Source organism: Bubalus kerabau, chromosome 9 (assembly GCF_029407905.1).
Source record: "Bubalus kerabau isolate K-KA32 ecotype Philippines breed swamp buffalo chromosome 9, PCC_UOA_SB_1v2, whole genome shotgun sequence".
NCBI lineage: Eukaryota > Metazoa > Chordata > Mammalia > Artiodactyla > Bovidae > Bubalus > Bubalus kerabau.
Window position 1 is genome coordinate 43,867,261 of NC_073632.1, and position 27,742 is coordinate 43,895,002.

Here is a 27,742-nt window from a genome sequence, read left to right on the forward strand (position 1 = left end):
AAGAAAGCCTTCTTAAGTGAACAAAGAAATAGAGGAAAGCAATAGAACAGGAAAGACTAGAGATCTCTTCAAGAAAACTGGCAATACCAAGGGAAAATTTCATATAAAGATGGGCCCAATAAAGGATATAAATGGCAAGAACCTAACAGAAGCACAAGAGATTAAGAATAGGTGTCAAGAAAACACAGAAGAACTGTACAAAAAAAAAGGTCTTAACGACTCAGATAACCATGATGGTGTGGTTACTCACCTAGGGCCAGATATCCTGGAGTGTGAAGTCAAGTGGGCCTTAGGAAGCATTACTACAAATAGAACCACAGTTTTTACTGATCCAGCATTTACTTGCTTTGAAAGTCAACTGATAGCCAGAGGGAAATTGGGAAGACACCTGAGATCCTGGCAGGTGTTCAGAGGGGTATGGCTCACTAGGGAAGGCATTATGGAGTGAATGTAAATGGGATCTCAGAGGAGACGGATATTAGAACTACATTTATGCTGCCCAGTGAGGAGTCATTGCTGAGAGACAAGTCAAGGGGATAAAGGTCATGATCCCTATGAACAAACCTTGGTAAGGTGTGTTGCCAGGTGGAATGTTAATTCTGAATTTGAGATGGCACTGCAGGGTACAGGCATATCCTGACATTAATTGAGAAATCCCTTAGGCATTAGAGAATGATAAAGACTTCCTAACTGTAAGGCCATCCTTGGAAGAAATGTACAAAAGTAATTGCAGTCTTCTTTATCTCCTGTGGGTGCTGATGGAGAAAATCAGCTTCTGTTCAACAGATACTACCATGATTCCACGGTCTCTATTCATCTGGTCTTCAGGGATACCCTGTAACTCTGGTGTTCCTCTTCTGTTCCTTAGTGGAGCAGTGCTTCTCCACTCTGATCCAACTCTGACCCCGCCTCCTCCCCCTTTACTTTAGTGGATGTTAACTAGTATTTTACAGAGAAATTGAAGATGAGCTGCTGACACCTTCTTCCACCTTAACTATTCATCCATTTAATAAGTATAGATTAAGGACTTGCTGTGCACCAGGAATAGTAACTTGTGTTGTTTATACAGATGAACAGAGGGACAGGAGCCTGTGTCCTTCAAGGTCACCAGTCTAAACACAACCATCTGTATCCACATCCCTTCTTCCTTTCTTCGTTTCTTTATGAGATCTTAATAAATTTCATTAGGTCTATATTAGATGCTCTGTTCTGGTTCTCATCCCATAAAGACTTTATCATTGGTTTGTTTTTTCTCTTTTAACTATTTCCTTTTACTCATTTATCTTTTCTTTCTCCTTCTGATCAGCATATAATAATCAGTATTCTGTTGTTTTTAAATTCTCCCTCAAATTCTGGTCACTGGTCTTGCTTTCTGATCCTCTTCATCACAGATTTCACAGACAAGTTGTTGGTTCTGGACACATATACTTCTTCACCTACCACGCTAACTTGCCAAGCTTGCTCTCAGCAGAGCCACTAAGTATAATGAATATCTTAAGTCTCATCTTACTTATTTCTTGGTAATATTTTAAATGTTAGGCAAACTTTCTTATATTAAAGATTCCATTCTTTAATTCTTCCACCACAACACAACCTCTGGTTTTGCTCTTAAAGTTCTGGCTGCAGAAGTTCATTGTCTTTCATGAAATGCTCCTGCTCTGACCTTCTAGAGCTTCAAGACCTTCTAGAACTAACACCCAAAAAAGATGTCCTTTTCATTAGAGGGGACTGGAATCCAAAAGTAGGAAATCAAGAAACACTTGGAATAACAGGCAAATTTGGCCTTGGAATACGGAATGAAGCAGGGCAAAGGCTAACAGAGTTCTGCCAAGAGAACACACTGGTCATAGCAAATACCCTCTTCCAACAACACAAGAGAAGACTCTACACATGGACATCACCAGATGGCCAACACCAAAATCAGATTGATTATATTCTTTGCATCCAAAGATGCAGAAGCTTTATACGGTCATCAAAAACAAGACCGGGAGCTGACTGTGGCTCAGATCATGAACTCCTTATTGCCAAATTCATACTTAAATTGAAGAAAGTAGGGAAAACCACTAGACCATTCAGGTATGACCTAAATCAAATCCCTTATGATTATACAGTGGAAGTGAGAAATAGATTTAAGGGACTAGATCTGATAGACAGAGTGCCTGAAGAACTATGGATGAAGGTTCGTGACATTGTACAGGAGACAGGGATCAAGACCATCCCCATGGAAAAGAAATGCAAAAAACCAAAATGGCTGTCTGAAGAGGCCTTACAAATAGCTGTGAAAAGAAGAGAAGCAAAGAGCAATGGAAAAAAGGAAAGATATAAGCATCTGAATACAGACTTCCAAAGAATAGCAAGGAGAGAAAGAAAGTCTTCCTTAGTGATCAATGCAAGGAAATGGAGGAAAACAACAGAATGGGAAAGACTAGAGATCTCTTCAAGAATATTAGAGATACCAAGGGAACATTTGATGCAAAGATGGGCTCGATAAAGGACAGAAATATTATGGACCTAACAGAAGCAGAAGATATTAAGAAGAGGTGGCAAGAATACACAGAAGAACTGTACAAAAAAAGATCTTCATGACCCAGATAATCACTATGGTATGATCACTCACTAGAGCTAGGCATCCTGGAATGTGAAGTCAAGTGGGCCTTAGAAAGCATCACTATGAACAAAGCTACTGGAGGTGATGGAATTCCAGTTGAGCTAGTTCAAATCCTAAAAGATGATGCCGTGAAAGTGCTGCACTCAATATGCCAGCAAATTTGGAAAACTCAGCAGTGGCCACAGGACTGGAAAAGGTCAGTTTTCATTCCAATCCCAAAGAAAGGCAATGCCAAAGAATGCTCAAACTACTGCACAATAGCACTCATCTCATACACTAGTAAAATAATGCTCAAAATTCTCCAAGCCAGGCTTCAGCAATATGTGAACCATGAACTTTCAGATGTTCAAGCTGGTTTTAGAAAAGGCAGAGGAACCAGAGATCAAATTGCCAACATCCACTGGATCATGGGAAAAGCAAGAGAGTTTCAGAAAAATATCTATTTCTGGTTTATTGACTATGCCAAAGCCTTTGACTGTGTGGATCACAATAAACTGTGGAAAATTCTGAAAGAGATGGGAATACCAGACCACCTGACCTGCCTCTTGAGAAACCTGTATGCAGGTCAGGAAGCAACAGTTAGAACTGGACATGGCACAACAGACTGTTTCCTAATAGGAAAAAGAGTATGTCAAGGCTGTATATTGTCACCCTACAAATTTAACTTATATGCAGAGTACATCATGAGAAATGCTGGGCTGAAGGAAGCACAAACTGGAATCAAGATTGCCAGGAGAAATATCAATAACCTCAGATATGCAGATGACACCACCCTTATGGCAGAAACTGAAGAAAAACTAAAGAGACTCTTGATGAAAGTGAAAGAGGAGAGTGAAAAAGTTGGCTTAAAGCTCAACATTCAGAAAACTAAGATCAAGGCATCTGGTCCCATCACTTTATGACAAATAGATGGGGAAACAGTGAAAACAGTGGCTGACTTTATTTTTCTGGGCTCCAAAATCACTGCAGACGGTGATTGCAGCCATGAAATTAAAGACGCTTACTCCTTGGAAGGAAAGTTATGACCAAGCTAGACAGCAGATTAAAAAGCAGAGACTACTTTGCCAAGAAAGGTCTGTCTTTTCAACGCTATGGTTTTTCCAGTAGTCATGTATGGATGTGAGAGTTGGACTATAAAGAAAGCTGAGTGCCAAAGAATTGATGCTTTGAACTGTGGTGTTGGAGAAGACTCTTGAGAGTCCCTTGGACTGCAAGGAGATCCAACCAATCCATCCTAAAAGAGATCAGTCCTGGGTGTTCATTGGAAGGACTGATGTTGAAGCTGAAACTCCAGTACTTTGGCCAACTGATGCAAAGAGCTGACTCATTGGAAAAGATCCTGATGCTGGGAAAGATTGAGGGCAGGAGAAGAAGGGGATGACAGAGGATGAGATGGTTGGATGGCATCACTGAGTCAATGGACATGGGTTTGGGTGGATTCCAGGAGTTGGTGATGGACAAGGAGGCCTGGTGTGCTGTGGTTCATGGGGTTGCAAAGAGTTGGACTCGACTGAGTGACTGAACTGAACTGAACTGGCCTTATGAAACCTGCTGGTGTGGTAGGCCCTCACCTCCTTACATTCACCTTGGGTGATCTTGATTGCCAGATGGTTTCATTTTTTTAACCAGTGGAGTTCAAATCTTAGTGCACAGAAGAATCAACTGGAAAGTCTGAAATAGTAGATGTAAGGTAGGGGACAAATTTTTCATTTTAACAAGCACCCCAGATATTTCTGAGAAAAGCAGTGGCTACTTTCAAATTTCCCCAAGAAGAGAAAGGGGAGACAGAAGATGAGATTTTTGGATGGCTTCACTGACTCAATGGACATGAGCCTGAGCAAACTCCAGGAGATAGTGAAGAACAGGGAAGCCTGGCATGCTGCAGTTCATGGGGTCACAAGAAGTCAGACGTGACTTAGTGACTGAATAACAGCAGGTTTCAGATTATCTTTCGGCACTGAACTAAACTAATCTCTAGGAAGGCATGTATTGAGTCTGCTTTACTCTTCATGGAATTTTCATAGACAGCAGGGTAGCAAACAACCAGAAGTGTTCATTTGTTATTTGTAGGACAATTGAATGTATATGTGGGTGACTCCCACATCTGTTACTCCAGCCCAGATTTCATTTTGTATTCCCTACCAAATCCTGTGAATGGCCCCATAACCTAATGATAACAAATCAGAATCCCTGATTCTTCCATCTACCTCCAACTTTCCATCCAGTTAGTAAGCAAGTCTATCTCAACCTTTTAATATCTTATAGCACCCTCTGATGTCAATGTTCTAGTCCAGGCCAACATAATTTCTCAACTGAATTATTCTGATGCTTTTCCAATTATCATACTTGTTCAGTTCCTCAGTCATGTCTGACTCTTTGCAACCCCATGGACTGCAGCACGCCAAGCTTTCCTGTCCTTCACTAACTCCCAGAGCTTGCTCAAACTCATGTCCATTGAGTTGGTGATGCCATCCAACCATCTGATTCTCTGTCATCCCCTCCTCCTGCCTTCAATCTTTCCCAGCATCAGGGTCTTTTCCAATGAGTCAGCTCTTTGCATCAGTAGTGGCCAAAGTAGTGAAGCTGCAGCATAAGTCCTTCCAATGAATATTCAAGATTGATTTCCTTTAGATTGACTGGTTTGATCTCTTTGCAGTCCAAGAGACTCTCAAGAGTCTTCTCCAAGAAGAGGTGGAGGTGATGGAATTTCAGCTGAGCTATTTCAAATCCTTATCATCATATTGCCTCATTCTTACTCCAAGTTTCCTTAAACTGCAGTAACATCATTAGGATCCATACACATTAATGTGATGTGCATGGTCCTTTATGAGATGGCCTCTTCCTTTCTCTTTAAATATTGTTCACCTCTATTCACCCCACTTTATGCTTTGCTCATAATAAATTATAGGAAGTATTTTTCTTGTTTTTCATTCTAATAGTGTTTTCCTTTTACAAAAACTTTAAAACATATATATATTTAAATGCTAGCTCCAAGTGGGAGATTTTTCTTTAGGTCTCACATACATAAGCTACTTAGTTTTGTACATTCTTACTCCTTCATTACAGAGTTCCCAACTCTCATTTATTAGCCTTTGTTAAATAAATCTGGTGTCTTTTATTGTTATTATTGTTTTTACATTAGATTACCATATCATTATTAGTTTCATATATCTTTTAAGAATAATTTTTGAAGTGTGAATTGTTTCATAAAACTTTTAACTTGTTCTCTAAATGGTTTTAGTGAAAAGAAAAAAAAAATTTTAGTGCTTTTGTATTTTACCTCTCATTCTGTTGAAGTATATCACTAAATAACTTTTTGAGAATGTAGATAGATAACATATTTTCTCTGCCCTATTAAAACCTGAAATTATTTGTTTCCTAAATGATGGGTTGATTAGATAAACATTTAGAATTGTTTTTGGACATTAATTTTGCCTCAGACAACCTGAGGCCAAAGTGTATTTTCTTTCCTTGAAGATAAATTACATTTATCTGCTTAGATACATATAAGGTATCTTACCATATGCAATTCAATATTTTTTATTCAGTGACCAGATGGGGATATATTTTCACTGAAGTTTTTCTTAGAATACAGTGAGGTTTTTCAATCCTCTGTTGAATGCTGGTTCGCCAAATGAGTCTGTTAATAAGACAAAGCTGAGTTACCTTGACAGTGTTATAGCATTTCTGAAGAGATAGGGCAAAGTTGGGCTCTTGATGAAATTTTTAAGTTTCATTTAAAGTAGGTCTTCTGATGGGGAGGAGAAAAGAAGGAAGGTAAGGATCATGATATAATAGTATAGGACTGGTAAACAGAAAACAAGATTTTGAGAAGACAGGTTCAAAGTATCTTCAGGAAAAAAATATAACCAAAATACCACTCTTATACCTAAAAAATTAACAGCATTTCTCTTTTGGAGATATGACATTATATTAGTTTCAGATATGGAATATAATGATTTGATATTTGTATATATTATGAAATGATCACCACATAAGTCTAGTTAACACCCATAACACTATATATAATTACAAATATTTTTCTTATGATAAGAAATTTTAAGATGTACTCTTAGCAACTTTCAAATATACAGTACATTATTATTAACTATAGTCACCATGCTGCAAATTACATCTCCATGATTTATTTATTTTGTAGCTGGAAGTTTGTTCCTTTGATTCCCTAGACCCGTTTTAGCCATCTCCTACCCCCTGCCTCTGCAAACCACCAACCTGTTCTTTCTATCTGTGAACGCTGGTTTGGTTTGTTTTGCTTTGCTTTACTTTTTTAGATTCCACATATAACTACAATTATATGGTATTTGTTTTTCTCTGCCTGATTTATTTCACTCAGCATAAAACACTGGAGAAGGGCATGGCAACCTACTCCAGTATTCTTGCCTGGAGAAACCCATGGACAGGGGAACCTGGCAGGCTACAGTCCATGGATTCGCAAAGAGTTGGACATGACTGAGCAATTGACACTTTCACTTTCACTTTCAAACCCTCAATGTTCATGCATGTTGTCACAAATGGCAAAATTTCATTCTTTCCTATGGCTGAATAATATTCTATTGTGTATATACTACATTTTATTTATCCATTCATCTATAAATGAACACTTACATTGTTTCCATATCTTGGCTATTAAATATATATATATATATATATATATATATATATATATATATATATATATTGCCATGCACACAAGGGTGTAGGTATCTTTTTGAGTTGGTGGTTTGGTTTTCTTTGGATAAACACCCAGAAATGGAATTTCTGGATCATATGGTGGTTCTATTTTAATATTTTGGGGATCCTCCACATCGTTTTCCAGAGTAGGCAAACCAATATACTCTCCCACCAATAGTGCACAAGAGTTCCCCTTTCTCTATATACCCTTACCAACATTTGTTATTTCTTTTTTGTTGTTAATAGCCATTCTAACAGGTGTAAGATAATGTCTCACTGTGATTTGTGATTTTGATTTGCATTTCCCTGATAACTAGTGATGCCGAGCCTCTTTTCATGTACCTGTTGGCCATCTATATGTCCTGTTTGGAAAAATACTCAGATCCTCTGTCCAATTTTTAATCAGGTTATTTGATTTTTGTTATTGAGTTATATGAGTTATTTATCTATTTTGGATATGATCCATTTATTAGAAAAACAAAATAAAGATTAATAGGGGGACGGATGGATGGATGGATAGATAGGCAGATAGATCAATGGATATGGATAGATGGATAGATTGCGGAACACTGGCTTAATGATTATAGAAGCTAGCTAGACAAGTCCAAAATCTACTGTTCAGCCCATCAGAAAGGGAAGGCTAGAAACCATCACTGCAGAAGCTGCCAGAATTTCTTCCTCAGGAAATTTTTTTTGCATTGCATGTCAGAATTTCTTCCTCAGGGAAACCTCGTTTCTTTCTTAAAAACTTTCACTTGATTGAATCAAATCAGACACACTAGATTTTGGAGAATAATATCCTTTGCTGAAAGTCAACTGACTACAGAGGTGGATCACATTTACAAAATGCCTTCTTACCAAATACAGTAACATCTAAATTACTGTTTGATTTAACAGAGCTCTTTACTGTTTCTTAACCAAGTTGATAAATATAACTGGCCATCACACTGGAGTTATGGATTGTATTTTAAAAAGAAATAAAGATGAATCATATCATATCGAGGGAGAAACAGTATCCACATGACATTACTGTGATGTTGATCTTCATCACTTGGTTAAGGTAGCATTTGCCAGGTTTCTCTATAGTGAATCTATCATTATTTCCATTTCCCACTGTATTTTTTGGAAATGAGTCACAAAATCTAGAGCATCTTGGTGAGTAGAGGAAAAGTACCTACACACACTATTTGGAATTCTTCTGTAAGAAACACTTGTCTCTTTTCCCCCATTTATTTCTTTATTCAGTTATTCACTTATGTCAGTATGGACTCATGTATCTACTTTGGACTCTAATATGACATTTTTCGTTGCTCAGATTGTTCCATCTCTGGTCTTTGGAAGCTCTTTCAGGTTAGTTCTTATGTTTCTTTGACATTCCTCCATCCTTTTGTTTTTTGAGCACTTCCTTACTTCCTGGTGCTTAAAGATGATTCAGACCCATCTGGCATTTTCTCTGCCCCAGTCCTAGAATCAGCCATTCTGCAAGGAGCACTACCGCTTTTACTGGAGAGTGGTATTTAGGTTGTGGGGTATACTTGTTGCTACTGGGGTATGACTGCTTTAGGCTCTCTCAGCAGACAGTGCTGGGTACTATACACACTTACACTAACCTGTGTACCTTTTCTTGTTTCTATATTTATTCAGCTCTATCTATATTAAGTTAAACATAAATTCTTACCAATGTCTCCAACTCTAATGAATCAGTGCAGGGTTCAATCTAGACTTCTTTTTGGTTAATGTGTAATTTCCCTTTATTGCAGTGAGAAACTTGGCTGCTACCTCCCAAAATCCATTTTCTTATGTGTTCAGTCCCAGTATACATGTAAACCAGCTTCAGAATTAGTAATCCATACCTCTGTGAGAAACAGATTTGCCAACTATAGCACAGTGTTTATACATAGTTGTGTTTTTTTTTTTTCAGTTTGTATACAATAAACTTTACTTTTTGTTATGTACAGTTCTGTGGACTTTAACAAATCATGTTATGCAACCATCACCCTGGGACCATATAAAACACTTCCTTCATCCTGAAATTTCGTCTATGTACCCTCTTTGTAGTCATCAGTCCCACTGCTATAGTCTGCCTAAGTTTTAAATATTGTTTTTTACTTTTTAGTTTTTTTCTTTGTATCAGTTCAGTTCAGTCACTCAGTGGTGTCGGACTCTTTGTGACCCCATGGACTGCAGCACGCCAGGCTTCCCTGTCCATCACCAACTCCCAGGGTTTACTCAAACTCATGTCCACTGAGTCAGTGATGCCATCCAACCATCTCATCCTCTGTTGTCCCCTTTTCCTCCTGCCTTCAATCTTTCCCAGCATAAGGGTCTTTTCAAATGAGTCAGTTCTTCACATCAGGTGGCCAAAGTATTTCTTTGTATACATATGTTTATTTTATTGGATAACTATAGGGCAAGCTCAATGGGGATATGATAACCAAATGGTTATCTTTCCATTTATTCTATTTTGAGCAAGTATTTAACAATTTACTCACATTATCAGGCATTTTGATGAACAAAGAGTATATACTGAAGAATATTTCTGTATTAAAGGTTATAGTTATTACAGTATATATAAAGTGAAGTTATTACAGTATATATGAAGTGAAGAGGAACTAAAAAGCCTCTTGATGAAAGTGAAAGTGGAGAGTGAAAAGTTGGCTTAAAGCTCAACATTCAGAAAACAAAGATCATGGCATCTGGTCCCATCACTTCATGGGAAATAGATGGGGAAACAGTGGAGACAGTGTCAGACTTTATTTTTGGGGGGCTCCCAAATCACTGCAGATGGTGACTGCAGCCATGAAATTAAAAGACGCTTACTCCTTGGAAGAAAAGTTATGACCAACCTAGATAGCATATTCAAAAGCAGAGACATTACTTTGTCAACAAAGGTCTGTCTAGTCAAGGCTATGGTTTTTCCAGTGGTCATGTATGGATGTGAGAGTTGGACTGTAAAGAAGGCTGAGCGCCAAAGAATTGATGCTTTTGAACTGTGGTGTTGGAGAAGACTCTTGAGAGTCCCTTGGACTGCAAGGAGATCCAACCAGTCCATTCTGAAGGAGATCAGCCCTGGGATTTCTTTGGAGGGAATGATGCTGAAGCTGAAACTCCAGTACTTTGGCCACCTCATGCGAAGAGTTGACTCATTGGCAAAGACTCTGATGCTGGGAGGGATTGGGGGCAGGAGGAGAAGGGGATGACAGAGGATGAGATGGCTGGATGGCACCACTGACTCAATGGACGTGAGTCTGAGTGAACTCCTGGAGTTGGTGATGGACAGGGAGGCCTGGCGTGCTGCAATTCGTGGGGTCGCAAAGAGTCGGACACGACTGAGTGACTGACCTGACCTGATATATAAAGCTTCAATTATTTTATTTCTCTCTGATTAACATTAAGGCTTATTTAGAAAGTCAGCAGAAGCCTTTATTTAAAAAAGCAATTAGAGTTATAAAAAGTACTTAATGTAATACTAATGAAGATATTAAGAAAGAAAATTATATAGCCTTTCTGAACTATATTTGGTTCCTAGTGGTCCACTGGAGAAGGGAATGTCAAACCACTTCAGTATTCTTGCCTTGAGAACCCCATGAACAGTATGAAAAAGCAAAATAATAGGATACTGAAAGAGAAACTCCCCAGGTCAGTAGTTGCCCAATATGCTACTGGAGATCAGTGGAGAAATAACTCCAGAAAGAATGAAGGGATGGAGCCAAAGCAAAAAGAATACCCAGCTGTGGATGTGACTGGTGATAGAAGCAAGGTCTGATGCTGTAAAGAGCAATATTGCATAGGAACCTGGAATGTCAGGTCCATGAATCAAGGCAAATTGGAAGTGGTCAAACAAGAGATGGCAAGAGTGAATATTGACATTCTAGGAATCAGCGAACTGAACTGGACTGGAATGGGTGAATTTAATTCAGATGACGATTATATCTACTATAGCAGTGGCCACAGGACTGGAAAAGGTCAGTTTTCATTCCAATCCCAAAGAAAGGCAATGCCAAAGAATGCTCAAATACTGCACAATTGCACTCATCTCACACGCTAGTAAAGTAATGCTCAAAATTCTCCAAGCCAGGCTTCAGCAATATGTGAACCGTGAACTTCCTGATGTTCAAGCTGGTTTTAGAAAAGGCAGAGGAACCAGAGATCAAATTGCCAACATACACTGGATCATGGAAAAAGCAAGAGAGTTCCAGAAAAACATCTATTTCTGCTTTATTGACTATGCCAAAGCCTTTGACTGTGTGGATCACAATAAACTGTGGAAAATTCTGAAAGAGATGGGAATACCAGACCACCGGATCTGCCTCTTGAGAATTTGTATGCAGGTCAGGAAGCAACAGTTAGAACTGGACATGGAACAACAGACTGATTCCAAATAGGAAAGGGAGTACGTCAAGGCTGTATATTGTCACCCTGTTTATTTAACTTATATGCAGAGTACATCATGAGAAACACTAGACTGGAAGAAACACAAGCTGGAATCAAGATTGCCTGGAGAAATATCAATAACCTCAGATATGCAGATGACTCCACCCTTATGGCAGAAAGTGAAGAGCAACTAAAAAGCCTCCTGATAAAGGTGAAAGTGGAGAGTGAAAAAGTTGGCTTAAAGCTTAACATTCAGAAAACGAAGATCATGGCATCTGGTCCCATTACCTCATGGGAAATAGATAGGGAAACATTGGAAACAGTGTCAGAATTTATTTTTCTGGGTCCAAAATCACTGCAGATGGTGACTGCAGCCATGAAATTAAAAGATGCTTACTCCTTGGAAGAAAAGTTATGACCAACCTAGATAGCATATTCAAAAGCAGAGACATTACTTTGCCAACAAAGGTTCGTCTAGTCAAGGCTATGGTTTTTCCAGTGGTCATGTATGGATGTGAGAATTGGACTATAAAGAAAGCTGAGAGCCGAAGAATTGATGCTTTTGAACTATGGTGTTGGAGAAGACTCTTGAGAGTCCCTTGGACTGCAAGGAGATCCAACAAGTCCATTCTAAAGAAGATCAGCCCTGAGATTTCTTTGGAAGGAATTATGCTAAAGCTGAAACTCCTGTACTTTGGCCACCTCATGTGAAGAGTTGACTCATTGGCAAAGACTCTGATGCTGGGAGGGATTAGGGGCAAGAGGAGAAGGGGACGACAGAGGATGAGATGGCTGGATGGCATCACTAACTCGATGGACGTGAGTCTGAGTGAACTCTGGGAGTTGGTGATGGACAGGGAGGCCTGGTGTGCTGTGGTTCATGGGGTCGCAAAGAGTCGGACATGACTGAGTGACTGATCTGATCTGATCTGATCTGAATGATGATGATATACCTAATTCAATGCTTCAAAAGAATTCTATATTACAAGCAGAAATTCAAAATGAATCGACTAAATAACATGTATACATCATTACCAAGTTAATTTAAATTTTATATATATCAAAGTGATAGACTTTGCTTGTTAACTTTTATTTCTCATGTACCTAAGAAAAGGGCTTCCCTGGTGGCTTGGTGGTAAAGAAACTTCCTGCAACACAGGACACATAGGAGATGTGGGTTTGATCCCTGGTTCAGGAAGATCTCCTGCAGGAGGGCATGGAACCCAAGCCAGTATTCTTGCCTGGAGAATCCCATGGACAGAAGTGCCTGGCAGGCCATAGTCCATAGGGTCGCAAAGAGTCACACACCACTGAAGCAACTGAGCACACGCACATTAAGGGAGGAAATGGAGAGTCATTGTTTTTAACAATTTATAATTGTATGTTGTTGTTTAGTTGCTAAGTCCTGTCCGACTCTTTGTGACCCCATGGAGTGCACCGCACCAGCTTCCCTGTCCTTCACTATCTCCTGGAGTTTGCGCAAACACATGTCCATTGAGTCGATGATGCCCTCCAACCATCTCATCCTGTCTCCCCTTTTTCCTCCTGCCCTCAATCTTCCTCAGCATCCAACTCTTTTCCTATGCAAAGTTGCTCTTTGCACCCTGTGGCCAAAATATTGGAGCTTCAGCACAAGTCCTTCCAAATAATATTCAGGATTGATTTCCTTTCGGATTGATTGGTTTGATCTTCTTGCTGTGCAAGGGGCTCTCAACAGCACCACAATTCGAAAGCAACAATTCTTTGCTGCCCAGCCTTCTTTATGGTCCAACTCTCACATCTATACATGACTATTGGAAAAAAACATAGATTTGACTATTTAAAACTATGTCAGCAATGTGATATATCTGCTTTTTAATATGCTGTCTAGGTTGGTCATAGCTTGCCTTCCAAGGAGCAAGTGTCTTTTAATTTCATGGCTGCAGTCACTATCTGCAGTTATTTTGGAGCCCAAGAAAATAAAATCTGTCACTGCTTCCACCTTTTCCCCTTCTATTTGCCATGAAGTGATAGGACCAAATGGCATGGTCTTAGTTTTTGAATGTTGAGTTTTAAGCCAGCTTTTCACTCTCCTCTTTCACCCTCAAAAGGAAGCTCTTTAGTTCCTCTTTGCTTTCTGCAATTAAAGTAATATCATCTTCATGTCTGAGGTTATTGATATTTCTCCTGGCAATCTTGATTCCAGCTTGTAACTCATCAGCCTGGCATTTTTCATGATGTACTCTCCATATAAGTTAAATAAGCAGGGTGACAATATACAGCCTTGACATACTCCTTTCCCAGTTTGGAACCAGTCCGTTGTTCCATGTCCGATTCTAACAACTGTTTCTTGAGAAGCATACAGGTTTCTCAGGAGATAGCTAAGGCGGTCTGGTTATTTCCATCTCTTTAATTTTTCCAGTTTGTTGTGATCCACACAGTCAAAGGCTTTTGCATAGTCAATGAAGTAGAAGTAGGGTTTTTTCCTAGAATTCCCTTGCTTTCTCTATTATCCAACAATAACCTTATATTCCATGCCATTTTCTCTCCTTGACTCTAGACAACCCAGACTGATTAAATTTCAAATAGTATTGGAAAAAATGTATTTAGAGAATTTTTAAATTAAGTGTATCTTAAAAGAGACATATGGAATTAGATTATTCTCTGTATTATAATAATTTTCTGTTGTGCAAAATCACAACAAATTTTCTGTTCTGAATGAATTTTAAAAACTAAAGGGTTAAGAAGTAAAATTTCAAGTTTCATTTCTCTATATCATTTATTAAAATAGAAAATTCCTGAATTAGCAAAGTACCTACTATAAGTATCTCAGAGGCCTTTTTATTAATTTTCATTTCTCAAATCAACTGATAGAAAAATATTGCAATTCTGTGGGAATTGATATACCTGCTTTAATGCTTATGATCAGATGACAGTGCTTTCAGAAATATTTAGGAAAGACTTCTGCCTTGACAAATATGTTTTTTGCCTGAATTTGTAAAATGCACATTTAACAATTCAGGCAGTAGGAAAGAATACAGAAGCATTTGTAAGTTTGCTGTATAGAATTGAAGACCACAAGGAGTGTGGAATATAATCTTGTTGTATAGACATGGCAAAACTTTCTTTTGATTGTAATCTCAGGATCTGATTATTAGAGGGGACCATAGAGGTCATCTAGCTGACAGGTTTTGGAATTCAGTCTTGTGCTTACAGTTGAATGTCCCTTGTATTCCCATTATCTCTTCACTAAAAATAAATGTGGTGAATGCTAATAAAATGTGATCTCTTTGGAAAACTATTCAACAGAATGATTAATTGAGCAAAATGCTGTGTGATAACAAATGAAAATGGGTGTTTTTTTTTCAATATTCAAAACACATTTGACATTTTGTTGTAAACTATATATTACTAGCGGGTGTTAGGGTGATTGTTTTGCCAGTTTCTGATTGAAGATGTTGACAGCTGGAAATTAGGAAAAGGTAGTAGTTTCTTTAGAAGATATAATTAAATGTGTAAAAACAAGAGATTACATCATATTTTCTGCATCTTCAAAACTGCTATCAGGAGTAAAGTTTTAGACTCTCTACTAATTATTGTAAAGGTCTGTTAACCTCAAACATTGAAAAGCTTTAAGCCTCTACTAGTTATAAAAAAAAAAAAAAAAAAGCATGTCACTTTTTTCTTAAGTAAATTAGATGACAAAGAAATCTCCATGGCCAGAGCAAAGAGAGAAAAATAAGGATTTATTTGAATAACTAAATAAAAGGAGTTTTATTAAATTATTCAGATAATTGCTTCAATTCTCCCATTTAGCTTTGCCTGTGAAAACCTGACAAAGTGCCCTTTTCTCCTATAATAATCTCTAGAGCAACTTAAAAGGATGCTGATAAACATTAATTTTGCATTATAAAATAGTCTCAGTAAGTGACAGTAATTTCAACATTAATGGCCTCAAGAGAACAGATTGCAGGAACTGAAAAGGAGTTCTTAAAACTTCTTATCTTCAAAAATTTTTTATTTTATAAAAATAAATACTGAGGTGTATTTGACTAACAGTGCTGTGTTATTTTCAGATGTACAGCAAAGTGATTCAGTTATACAAATACAAGTATTCATTCTTTGTGTACAAATACATTCTTTTTCAAGTTTTTTTATTTACTGCTTTGCAATGATATTTTCCAATCAAAGAGACTGCTGAAGTCACTGCCCTCCTGACCACTGATTACTTCTTCTGGCAATTAGAAATAAATTGTGTCTGTTTCTAGAGGTGTAGTTTTTATGCTGTGGTCCACTCTGCTAGTCACTTATGCTAAATCTCTGGGGTGGTTTTTTAAGTTGTTGTTCAGTTGCTCAGTTGTGTCTGACTCTTTGTGACCCTATGGAGTGCAGCCTGCCAGGCTCCTCTGTTACAGGTGGATTCATTACCTGCTAAGCCATCCAGGAAGCCCAGAAAGAAAATTAACTGTCAACAAAAAAATTCTATATGCATTAAAGCCACCCTTCAAAAATAAAAGACCAATATAGACTTGCCCAAACCAAAGGGAGTTCTTCAAATTAAAGCAAAGGAGTGCTAATTAGCATCATAAAAAAAAAGGTAGTGTAAATCTCACTGGTAATGGGAAACAGAGAGTCATAGTTACATTGTGCCATATAGCAATAGTGGTGCATAACTCTCTACAATTCTAGTTTAAAAGCTAAAAAAAGGTAGCAGGAATCATTACAAATTCATTTTTCTGTTATTAGTTGTTGATTAGTTACTAAGTCATATCCAACTTTTTTGGGACCCCATGGACTGTAGCCCACCAGATTCCTCTGTCCATGGGATATCCCAGGCAAGGATACTAGAGTTGCCATTTCCTTCTCCAGGGGATCTTCCCAACCCAGGGATTAAATCCATGTCTCCTACCTTGGCAGGTAGATTCTTTACCACTGAGCCACCTGGGAAACCCATGTTATTAGTTACACAATATTTAAAACCACGTAATAACTTATTCAACTTATATGCAGAGTACATCATGAGAAACGCTGGGCTGGAAGAAACACAAGCTGGAATCAGGATTTCCAGGAGAAATATCAATAACCTCAGATATTCAGATGACACCACCCTTATGGGAGAAAGTGAAGAGGAACTCAAAAGCCTCTTGATGAAAGTGAAAGAGGAGAGTGAAAAAGTTGGCTTAAAGCTCAACATTCAGAAAACTAAGATCATGGCATCCGGTCCCATCACTCCATGGCAAATAGATGGGGAAACGGTGGAAACAGTGTCAGATTTTATTTTTCTGGGCTCCAAAATCACTGCAGATGGTGATTGCAGCCATGAAATTAAAAGACGCCTACTCCTTGGAAGGAAAGTTATGACCAACCTAGACAGCATATTAAAAAGCATTGACATTACTTTGCCAGCAAAGGTCCATCTAGTCAAGGCTATGGTTTTTCCAGTGGTCATGTATGGATGTGAGAGTTGGACTATAAAGAAAGCTGAGTGCTGAAGAATTGATGTTTTTGAACTGTGGTGTTGGAGAAGACTCTTGAGAGTCCCTTGAACTGCAAGGAGATCCAACCAGTCCATCCTAAAGGAGATCAGTCCTGAGTGTTCATTGGAAGGACTGATGTTGAAGCTGAAACTCCAATACTTTGGCCACCTGATGCAGAGAGTTGACTCATTTGAAAAGACTCTGATGCTGGGAGGGATTGGGGACAGGAAGAGAAGGGGACCACAGAAGATGAGATGGTTGGATGGCATCACCGACAAAATGGACATGGGTTTGGGTGGACTCCAGGATTTGGTGATGGACATGGAGGCCTGGTGTGCTGAGGTTCATGGGGTCACAAAGAGTTGGACACGACTGAACTGAACTGAATAGCAATAGCCTACAATGTGAGGAGAAGAAGTAAAAGTGTATAGTGTATGAATTCTATTGAAGTTAATCTATTATAAGTTTAAAATAAGGTGTTATAAGTTTAAGACATTTTACGTAAGCCCCATGGTAACCACAACTGGAAAGTCTTGTATTAATTACATAAAAGAACTTGGTAAAAAATGTCAAAGGATATTTGTAACTAAAGATGTCAAAACACACATTTAAAAAGAGAGCATACTAAGAAATAAGAAGCAATGAATCTACAAAACAACTAGAAAACTATGAACAAAACAGTAATAGTAAATCCTTATCTAATAGGTGGGCTTCCCTCATAGCTCAGTTGGTAAAGAATCCGCCTGCAATGCAGGAGACCCCACTTCGATTCCTGGGTTGGGAAGATCCACTGGAGAAGGGATAGGCTACACACTCCAGCATTCTTGGGCTTCCCTTGTGGCTCAGCTGGTAAAGAATCCACCTGAAATGCGGGAGACCTGGGCTTGATGCCTGGCTTGGGAAGTTCTCCTAGAGAAGGGAAAGGCTACTCACTCCAGTATTCTGGCATGGAGAGTTTCATGGACTGTGTAGTCCATGGGGTTGCAAAGAGTCAGACACCACTGAGCAACTTTCACTTTCACTACCTAATAGGTAAGCCCTTACCAACAATTACTTTAAGCATGAATAGATTAAATTGTCTAATCAAAAGACATAGAATGATTGAATGGATTAAAAAGCACAAAATCTAATAACACCCTGCCTACAGGAGACTCACTTTAGTCTTAAAGACACACATAGACTGAGAGTAAAGGGGTAAAAAAAAGAAATTCCAAGAAAATGGTAACCAAAAATAAATCAAGTGTAGCTATACTTAAATCAGACAAGCTAGACTTACATCAGACAAAATAGACTTTAAGCTAAAAATAGTAAAAAGAGACAAAGAAGGTCATTATGTCTCAACTTATAAGTGATATATGTCAATTATTTCTCAACAAAACTGGAAAAAATTTACATTCAGGTATAGAATATAGGGTAAGGTCAATAAATATGGGAAATTTAAAACATACCAAAATTTTGCTCTGTGAAAGACACTGTTAAAAGAATGAAAAGATCATTTACAAACTGGGAGAATATTTGCAAATCACTTATCTGACAAAGAGCTTGTACCCAGAATACAAAGAACACCCACATTCAACAAAATCTGAACAGATGCTTCACCAAAGGAGATACATGAGAGGTAAATAAGGGCATGAAAACATGCTCAGCATCATCTGCCATTAGGGAAATACGAAGTAAAACCATAGTGAGATACCACTATGAACCCACGACAATGGCTAAATTTTAATATATGTGACAATGCCAAGTACTACCAAAAATGTAAAGCTATTGTTTACATCTTTGCCAGTAAATCTCATAAATTGCTAGTGGGTATGCAAAAAGTGCATCCACTCTAGGAAACAGGCAGTATTTTACACTTATGTGTACACTTAGCCATATGACTCAGCCATCCCACTCCTGGGTATTTACTTAGAGAAATACAGACTTATGTGCATACAAAGCCTATACATGAATGTTTTTCTAGAATTTCTGTTCATAATCACCTAAAATGGAAACAACCATATGTCCTTCAGTAGGTGAGTGTTGATAAACAAACTGTAGTTCATTCATATAAAGGAATACTACTTAGCAGTATAAAGAAGTGAGGAAATGATAGATACAATGTGGATGAATCTTGAAAGTTTTATGCTGAATTTAAAAAGCCAGTTTCCTAAATTGGGACCACAGTACTAATAGATACAAACTATTATACATAAAATAGATAAGTAACAAAGATTTACTGTATAACTCTGGGCACTATATTCAATATCTTGTAATAATCTATAACAGAAAATAATCCGGAAAAATGTGTATATTACCCAGGGTGACTGTATCCTAAACCCCTGAACTTAGGGTCTCTCCTTGGCCAGTTTTCAAAGGGCAGCCGTGGGCTACATATCATGCTACTTTATCCCCTCTAAGTCATTCATAAGCTGGTCATTTATATATTGAATATTTTGTAGTGTTCCAGTGTCTATAGTTTTTGCTATAATACAACGTATTACTTATGATGTTTAATTTTAAATAAACAAATAATGCCTTCTTTCAGAAGCAAAAACCAATTTTCTGATTAAATTTACAGGGAATTCATTTATTTTGATGAGTGAAGGCTTAGAATATTCTATGAGTTATCTTGTTGCAACAATAAGTCTATTTACAGAAAAAACTTGCAGCCACCTCTATGTACTCAAAAGCTTTCTCTTCAATTCTTCTTAAAAATATTCACTGACATCAGAGTGAGATTTCTCAACACATAGTCCCTTTTTCGTATGCCCCAGTTTTCAAATGAATAGAATAAAGTCTATTAAAGAAAAAATACACCCAGGTAGTTGCTTTAGAACCTCTGGCTCACAGATACAATATCATAACACTGGCCTCTTCAGACATCAAAACCATGACTTTCTAACAATCCTTTTTGCTAGCTCTTCTGTTCCACTGATCTTTGTTCTCACAACACTATCAAGCTGTTTGAATTCTTATAACTTTATAATGTGCTTTGATAACTATTAATAATAAACAAAATCACTTAATTTAGATTTTAAAAATAGCAATTTTCATTGGTTATTCCCTTTTTTTTTTTGAAGTCTTATTTTAGCTTCTTGTTTAATTGGAGGAAAATTGCTTTCCAATGTTGTATTGGTTTCTGCCATACAACAACACAAATCAGTCATAATTATACATATATCACCTCTCTCTTGAACCTCCCTCCCTTCTCCCCATCCCACTTCTCTAGGTCATCACAAAGCATCAGGCTTAGCTCCCTGTGTTATATAGCAACTTCCTACTGGCTATCTATTTTACACATGGTTATTCTTACTGCTATAATAGAATCACTATCTCAATACCTCCTATCTTCCCTTCAATAAAATTAAGAATTTTCTTAGAACTATATTAATCTATAAGTAATAAACTTACATACTCTGCCTTCTTTCAAGCAGGGTCCCTAACATGCCTTTGTATCTCTCACACTTAGTGCAAAGACAGAGACAGAGTCAACAGGAGAACTTCATAGTGTTCAGTAATACCCACTACATGTTTGCTGAATGAATAAGTAACTATTATCAGACTTCTGCAGTGCTTCAGAAGGAAAAAAAATTCTTCTGATAAGTCTCATAGCTGTGTCAGACATATACCTTTGGGCTTGGAAACTTTCCTTTCCTCTGCCTGCCTTCCACACCTTACTGAGAACTCTCCTCAAATGGTGAGCTCTGTTTGTGACTTTTGATCTAGCCTTTTTCCTCTAGAGTGCTCTAATCCAAAATTAGGCAACTTCTGAATTGATTCCAGACCATATACTGGCTCATGCAACTTCACCTCCTCTACCTCCACTTCCCCAGAAATAAGCCAAATATTTTTGTTTTCTTTCTTTAAATAAATCCAAGTTCTTAGCAACTGATGGAAGCAATGCTTCTCTTAAATATTTTAAAAGTAAAAAGTTTTCTGAAGTTAAACACAAAGCTAGTCCAATTGCCTAATAAAATAATTACGAAATGAAAAACATCTTTGGATTTTCATCTTTGGTTCAGTTAAAAATTGCCACTGGCGGCTGGGAGGAGCAACCCACGCCTGAGGCCAGGGGCGGTAGCCGGGAGGACCAACCCCACGTCCAAGGAGCCGTGGCTGCGCAGGCGCAGGAGGGCCTAGAGGAGCTATCCCACATTGAAGGTCAGGAAGGGCGGTGGTGAGGAGATACCCCTCGTCCAAGGTAAGGAGCAATGGCTGCGCTTTGCTGGAGCAGCCGTGAAGAGATACCCCACGCCCAAGTTAAGAGAAACCTAAGTAAGATGGTAGGTGTTGCAAGAGGGCATCAGAGGGCAAACACACTGAAACCATACTCACAGGAAACTAGTCAATCTAATCACACTAGGACCACAGCCTTGTATAACTCAATGAAACTTAGCCATGCCTGTGGGGCAACCCAAGATGGGCAGGTCATGGTGGAGAGATCTGAAGAATGTGGTCCACTGGAGAAGGGAATGGCAAACCACTCCAGTATTCTTGCCTTGAGAACCCCATGAACAGTATGAAAAAGCAAAATGATAGGATACTGAAAGAAAAACTCCCCAGGTCAGTAGGTGCCCAATATGCTACTGGAGATCAGTGGAGAAATAACTCCAGAAAGAATGAAGGGATGGAGCCAAAGCAAAAACAATACCCAGCTGTGGATGTGACTGGTAATAGAAGCAAGGTCTGATGCTGTAAAGAGCAATATTGCATAGGAACCTGGAATGTCAGGTCCATGAATCAAAGCAAATTGGAAGTGGTCAAACAAGAGATGGCAAGAGTGAATGTTGACATTCTAGGAATCAGCGAACTGAAATGGACTGGAATGGGTGAATTTAACTCAGATGACCATTATATCTACTACTGCAGGCAGGAATCCCTCAGAAGAAATGGAGTAGCCATCATGGTCAACAAAAGAGTCTGAAATGCAGACTCGGATGCAATCTCAAAAACGACAGAATGATCTCTGTTCGTTTCCAAGGCAAACCATTCAATATCACAGTAATACAAGTCTACGCCCCAACCAGTAAGTCTGAAGAAGCTGAAGTTGAACGGTTCTATGAAGACCTACAAGACCTTTTAGAACTAACACCCAAAAAAGATGTCCTTTTCATTAGAGGGGACTGGAATGCAAAAGTAGGAGTCAAGAAACACCTGGAGTAACAGGCAAATTTGGCCTTGGAATACGGAAAGAAGCAGGGCAAAGACTAATAGAGTTTTGCCAAGAAAATGCACTGGTCATAGCAAACACCCTCTTCCAACAACGCAAGAGAAGACTCTACACATGGACATCACCAGATGGTCAACACCGAAATCAGATTGATTATATTCTTTGCATCCAAAGATGGAGAAGCTCTATACAGTCAGCAAAAACAAGACCGGGAGCTGACTGTGGCTCAGACCATGAACTCCTTATTGCCAAATTCAGACTTAAATTGAAGAAAGTAGGGAAAACCACTAGACCATTCAGGTATGACCTAAATCAAATCCCTTATGATTATACAGTGGAAGTGAGAAATAGATTTAAGGGACTAGATCTGATAGATAGAGTGCCTGATGAACTATGGAATGAGGTTCGTGACATTGTACAGGAGATGGGGATCAAGACCATCCCCATGGAAAAGAAATGCAAAAAAGCAAAATGGCTGCCTGGGGAGGCCTTACAAATAGCTGTGAAAAGAAGAGAAGTGAAAAGCAAAGGAGAAAAGGAAAGATATAAACATCTGAATGCAGAGTTCCAAAGAATAGCAAGAAGAGATAAGAAAGCCTTCTTCAGCGATCAATGCAAAGAAATAGAGGAAAACAACAGAATGGGAAAGACTAGAGATCTCTCCAAGAAAATCAGAGATACAAAAGGAACATTTCATGCAAAGATGGGCTCGATAAAGGACAGAAATGGTATGGACCTAACAGAAGCAGAAGATATTAAGAAGAGATGGCAAGAAGATGTACAGAAGAACTGTACAAAAAAGATCTTCACGACCCAGATAATCACAATGGTGTGATCACTGACCTAGAGCCAGACATCCTGGAATGTGAAGTCAAGTGGGCCTTGGAAAGCATCACTACGAACAAAGCTAGTGGAGGTGATGGAATTCCAGTTGAGCTGTTCCAGGTCCTGAAAGATGAAGCTGTGAAAGTGCTTCACTCAATACGCCAGCAAATTTGGAAAACTCAGCAGTGGCCACAGGACTGGAAAAGGTCAGTTTGCATTCCAATCCCAAAGAAAGGCAATGCCAAAGAATGCTCAAACTACCGCACAATTGCACTCATGTCACACACTAGTAAGGTAATGCTCAAAATTCTCCAAGCCAGGCTTCAACAATATGTGAACCATGAACTTCCTGACGTTCAAGCTGGTTTTAGAAAAGGCAGAGGAACCAGAGATCAAATTGCCAACATCCGCTGGATCATGGAAAAAGCAAGAGAGTTCCAGAAAAGCACCTATTTCTGCTTTATTGACTATGCCAAAGCCTTTGACTGTGAGGATCACAATAAACTGTGGGAAACTTCAAGAGATGGGAATACCAGACCACCTGCCTCTTGAGAAATTTGTATGCAGGTCAGGAAGCAACAGTTAGAACTGGACATGGAACAACAGACTGATTCCAAATAGGAAAAGGAGTACGTCAAGGCTGTATATTGCCACCCTGCTTATTTAACTTACATGCAGAGTACATCATGAGAAACGCTGGACTGGAAGAAACACAGGCTGGAATCAAGATTGTCGGGAGAAATATCAATAACCTCAGATATGCAGATGACTCCACCCTTATGGCAGAAAGTGAAGAGGAACTCAAAAGCCTCTTGATGAAAGTGAAAGTGGAGAGAAAAAGTTGGCTTAAAGCTCAACATTCAGAAAACGAAGATCATGGCATCCGGTCCCACCACTTCATAGGAAATAGATGGGTAAACAGTGGAAACAATGTCAGACTTTATTTTTCTGGGCTCCAAAATCACTACAGATGGTGACTGCAGCCATGAAATTAAAAGATGCTTACTCCTTGGAAGGAAAGTTATGACCAACCTAGATAGCATATTCAAAAGCAGAGACATTACTTTGCCAACAAAGGTTCGTCTAGTCAAGGCTATGGTTTTTCCAGTGGTCATGTATGGATGTGAGAATTGGACTGTGAAGAAGGCTGAGCGCCAAAGAATTGATGCTTTTCAACTGTGATGTTGGATAAGACTCTTGAGAGTCCCTTGGACTGCAAGGAGATCCAACCAGTCCATTCTGAAGGAGATCAGCCCTGGGATTTCTTTGGTAGGAATGATGCTAACGCTGAAACTCAAGTACTTTGGCCACCTCATGCGAAGAGTTGACTCATTGGAAAAGACTCTGATGGTTGGAGGGATTGGGGGCAGGAGGAGAAGGGGACGACAGAGGATGAGATTGCTGGATGGCATGACTGACTCGATGGACGTGAGTCTGAGTGAACTCCAGGAGTTGGTGCTGGACAGGGAGGCCTGGCGTGCTGCGATTCATGGGGTCACGAAGAGTCCGACACGACTGAGTGACTGATCTGCTCTGATCTGATTGAGAACTATGTGCCACGTTCTATGCTAACCACTTTGCTTAGACTATTTAGTCATCATCATACTATGAGGTAGATATGGTTTTAATTCCTAAGATTCAGATGAAAACACTGAAGCTTGAAAAAGTTAAACAGATCTGCAAAGAAGAGGTAGGGCTGGCATTGTTATCTAAGCGAACACCCTACTTAAGCGCAATGCTGTAATAGCCCTCAAATTTACTCACACAAAATAACATTTGGCACCAAGACTGAAGTTACCGTTAAACTAGAGCCACAGTCACAGCTACATTTCAGTGCATGGCACTCGGGCTGTGTCTCCGGGGTCCTACCAACGGAGATAAGTTCTGATGGTAACAAACCCTCCAGGCTCTGGCTAGAGGCAGCTCTCAATATTCTAGTGGTGATGTCTAGGAATAAATTAACCAAGCGAAGTGGACAAAAGGTGAGAAAAATCAGAACGTAAAACAAAGAGAAAGCAGATGTATTTCCAAGGCAGCTAGCTTTATACAGAGTACCTTGGACTTGAGAATTCTGAGGAAGAGCTGCCAATTCACAAACCCAAACTGCTGGCGAGCAGGGCAAACTCTGTGCAGGTGGGAGTGTAGCAGGTCAGAGCTGCCCATATTTGCCATGTGTCTTCATCCACAGGAGCTCCCGCTAAATACCTAAAGTGCATTTTAAGGTCTTGTATCAGATTTGTCCTTTGGAAAAGCTATTAAGCTTGTTACCCTGCAGCCCAGAGGGCTCGTCTTCAAGTAAAACTGATTGTACCACACCATCGCCATTAGAACAGCCCTGCATAATTCCTTTGAAAAGTCACCAGTACTTCAACTCTGAAGCCCTTTTACCAAAAAAAAAAAAAAAAAAAAAAAAAGGAAGAAAATGGTAAATCAGCTATTTTTCCATTTTTTTCCAGGACAAAAATGAACATAAAAACCCAGGCACATTTTTTTTTCTTCAATATGCTTATAATAACCACATTCAGTTGCAAAACCTTGGAATGAAAGTTATCTCAATATACTATGATCTAAAGCTAAAATCCATTTTAATTTCTATTCCTGTATCTAGATATTGATTCCATTCTCCAGCTACCCCACCTGTTAAGTGTGGAATTTTCTAGTACATGATGACATAAAGCAAAATCTGGACACTATTTTCTGCCAGTATGTAATGATAAGCCAGTCCACTCAGGAGTGGTGCTGTAAACAAGCTCTCTGTAAGGTGTGAATGGGGGAGCCACAGTGAGAAATAGCTGATCGCCTGTGTGACATTAGCTCAAAGCATGTGTCCTACAGCCAACCTTGAGGCTAGGATAAGACTGTGATGCATTCACACATGGTAGGATATAATAGGATCACAAGTTGTATCAAAGCAGTACATTAGCAGATTATCAGATTATCAACTTTGCCTTCATAAATTCCCTACCTTCTCACAACTAAGCTACCTGTAAGTATTCATCTTTTAAAATCTCTCTCCTATTTTCTGTGAGCTTACTCTCCATGAATTGTATAGTCAGAGGAAGAAAGGGCACCTTTCATAGTAGGAAAGTTAAGAACTAAAGGGATTTTTAGTGAAACTTGGCTTTTTGGTTAAAAAAAGGATTCCTTTTGAATAGTTCATGAATGAACTGTGACTTGATTAATTCTATTTCTTCTGATTTCCTTTAACTAAATAACTCTTTATGTAGATTCCTTCTGGATCATTTAGGACAAATTTTCTATTGTTTCTGCATTAAAAATGGCTTTTTCAAAGAACAGACAAAAGACTAGGAAGTTCTAATTGTTGTGTTAATGACTTGAAGGACAAGGGTCTTACTAATGCCTCTTTCAATCTAAAATAAGTAAGAGCAAAGAAAATTTATTTCACTATTGGAGCATCTTGTCCTTTGTGGTTAAGATGAAACTGTTTATAAGTAACTGAGGGACCAAGTTTACTGAAATCATAGACAATTTTAGTCCTTTAGAAGGGGAATAGGTAGTGAAATGTGGAGTAACCTGGCTATTTGGTGGAGAGGTGGACAAGAAAGATGTTAAAGAATCCAGTAGTCAAGCAGCCCTAAAAATTCAACTTAGTAGCTAAGTATTGTTGGAATTTTCCAGCTGAATTCCTGCAGTTAATTGGCCCTGTGATAGAGATTATAATAAAGATGGCAATAATGAGCAACAAAGAGATTAAATGATTGACATGAGATCTGGTTCAATTCATACATCTTTTTTACCTTGTTTAACTGGTCCATTTACTCTCCGGTGACACCTCTGATGGTTTTCCCATTAGAAGGAGCCATGCATCAATCGCCTTGCAGCAAACCTGTGTGTCCTCAGCTTTTTGTGATTCAACACTTCTCTTCACCCTTCTCTCCTAGCCAACGCTCTGTCTTCACATGGATGCCAAAATGTTACAAACTTCATGCAATTTTTTCTGAGATTTGACACCCAAACAAGTGCAGTCACTCTACAGCTGGTGTATTTTTCTGTCATCAATACCATTTCTCAGTTGTTTTATAATGGTCTGGGTGCCTTAGAGACCTCAGCTAGATTGGGGGCTCCTGGAAGGAGCTCCTGCTTCCGTAGTATTTATGTCCACCTAACAGTGCTCTCAGTAAAAGGGTGATTGAACGACTGAATAAATTATGCTTTTGTTACAGATATTACTCAAGCTAAAAATGATGAAAGTACTACTGTGTTTATATACATTTATTAAGCTTGTTTTGCCTTTTCATACTGTTCATGAGGGAGAAGGAAATGGTAACCCACTCCAGTGTTCTTGCCAGGAGAATCCTAGGGACGGGGGAGCCTGGTGGGCTGTCGTCTATGGGGTCACACAGAGTCAGACACAACTGAAGTGACTTAGCATGGAGTTCTCAAGGCAAGGATACTGAAGCGTTTTGCCATTCTCTTCTCCAGAGGACCACATTTTGTCAGAACTCTCCACTCTCCATCTGTCTTGGGTGGCCCTTCATGGCATGGCTCATAGTTTCATTGAGTTAGACAAGGCTGTGGTCCATGTGATCAGTTTGATTAGTTTTCTGTGATTGTGGTTTTCATTCTGCTTGCCCTCTGAGGAATAAGGATAAGAGGCTTATGGAAGCTTCCTGA

General features: G+C 38.9%; 1 long non-coding RNA gene across 2 annotated transcripts in view; it reads right to left on the reverse strand.

Annotated features, from left to right (window-relative positions):
- LOC129619784 (uncharacterized) overlaps positions 1 to 26,967 on the reverse strand; it is a 69,200-nt gene extending 42,233 nt beyond the window's left edge. Inside the window, exon 1 of one of the 2 annotated variants that reach the window (XR_008698102.1) lies at positions 26,866 to 26,967. This is a non-coding gene — a long non-coding RNA (uncharacterized LOC129619784). Of the gene's footprint in view, positions 1 to 25,162; positions 25,300 to 26,865 lie in introns of those variants that run through there. The other variant, XR_008698101.1, reaches the window with a different exon arrangement.
- Positions 26,968 to 27,742: the final 775 nt, after the last annotated feature.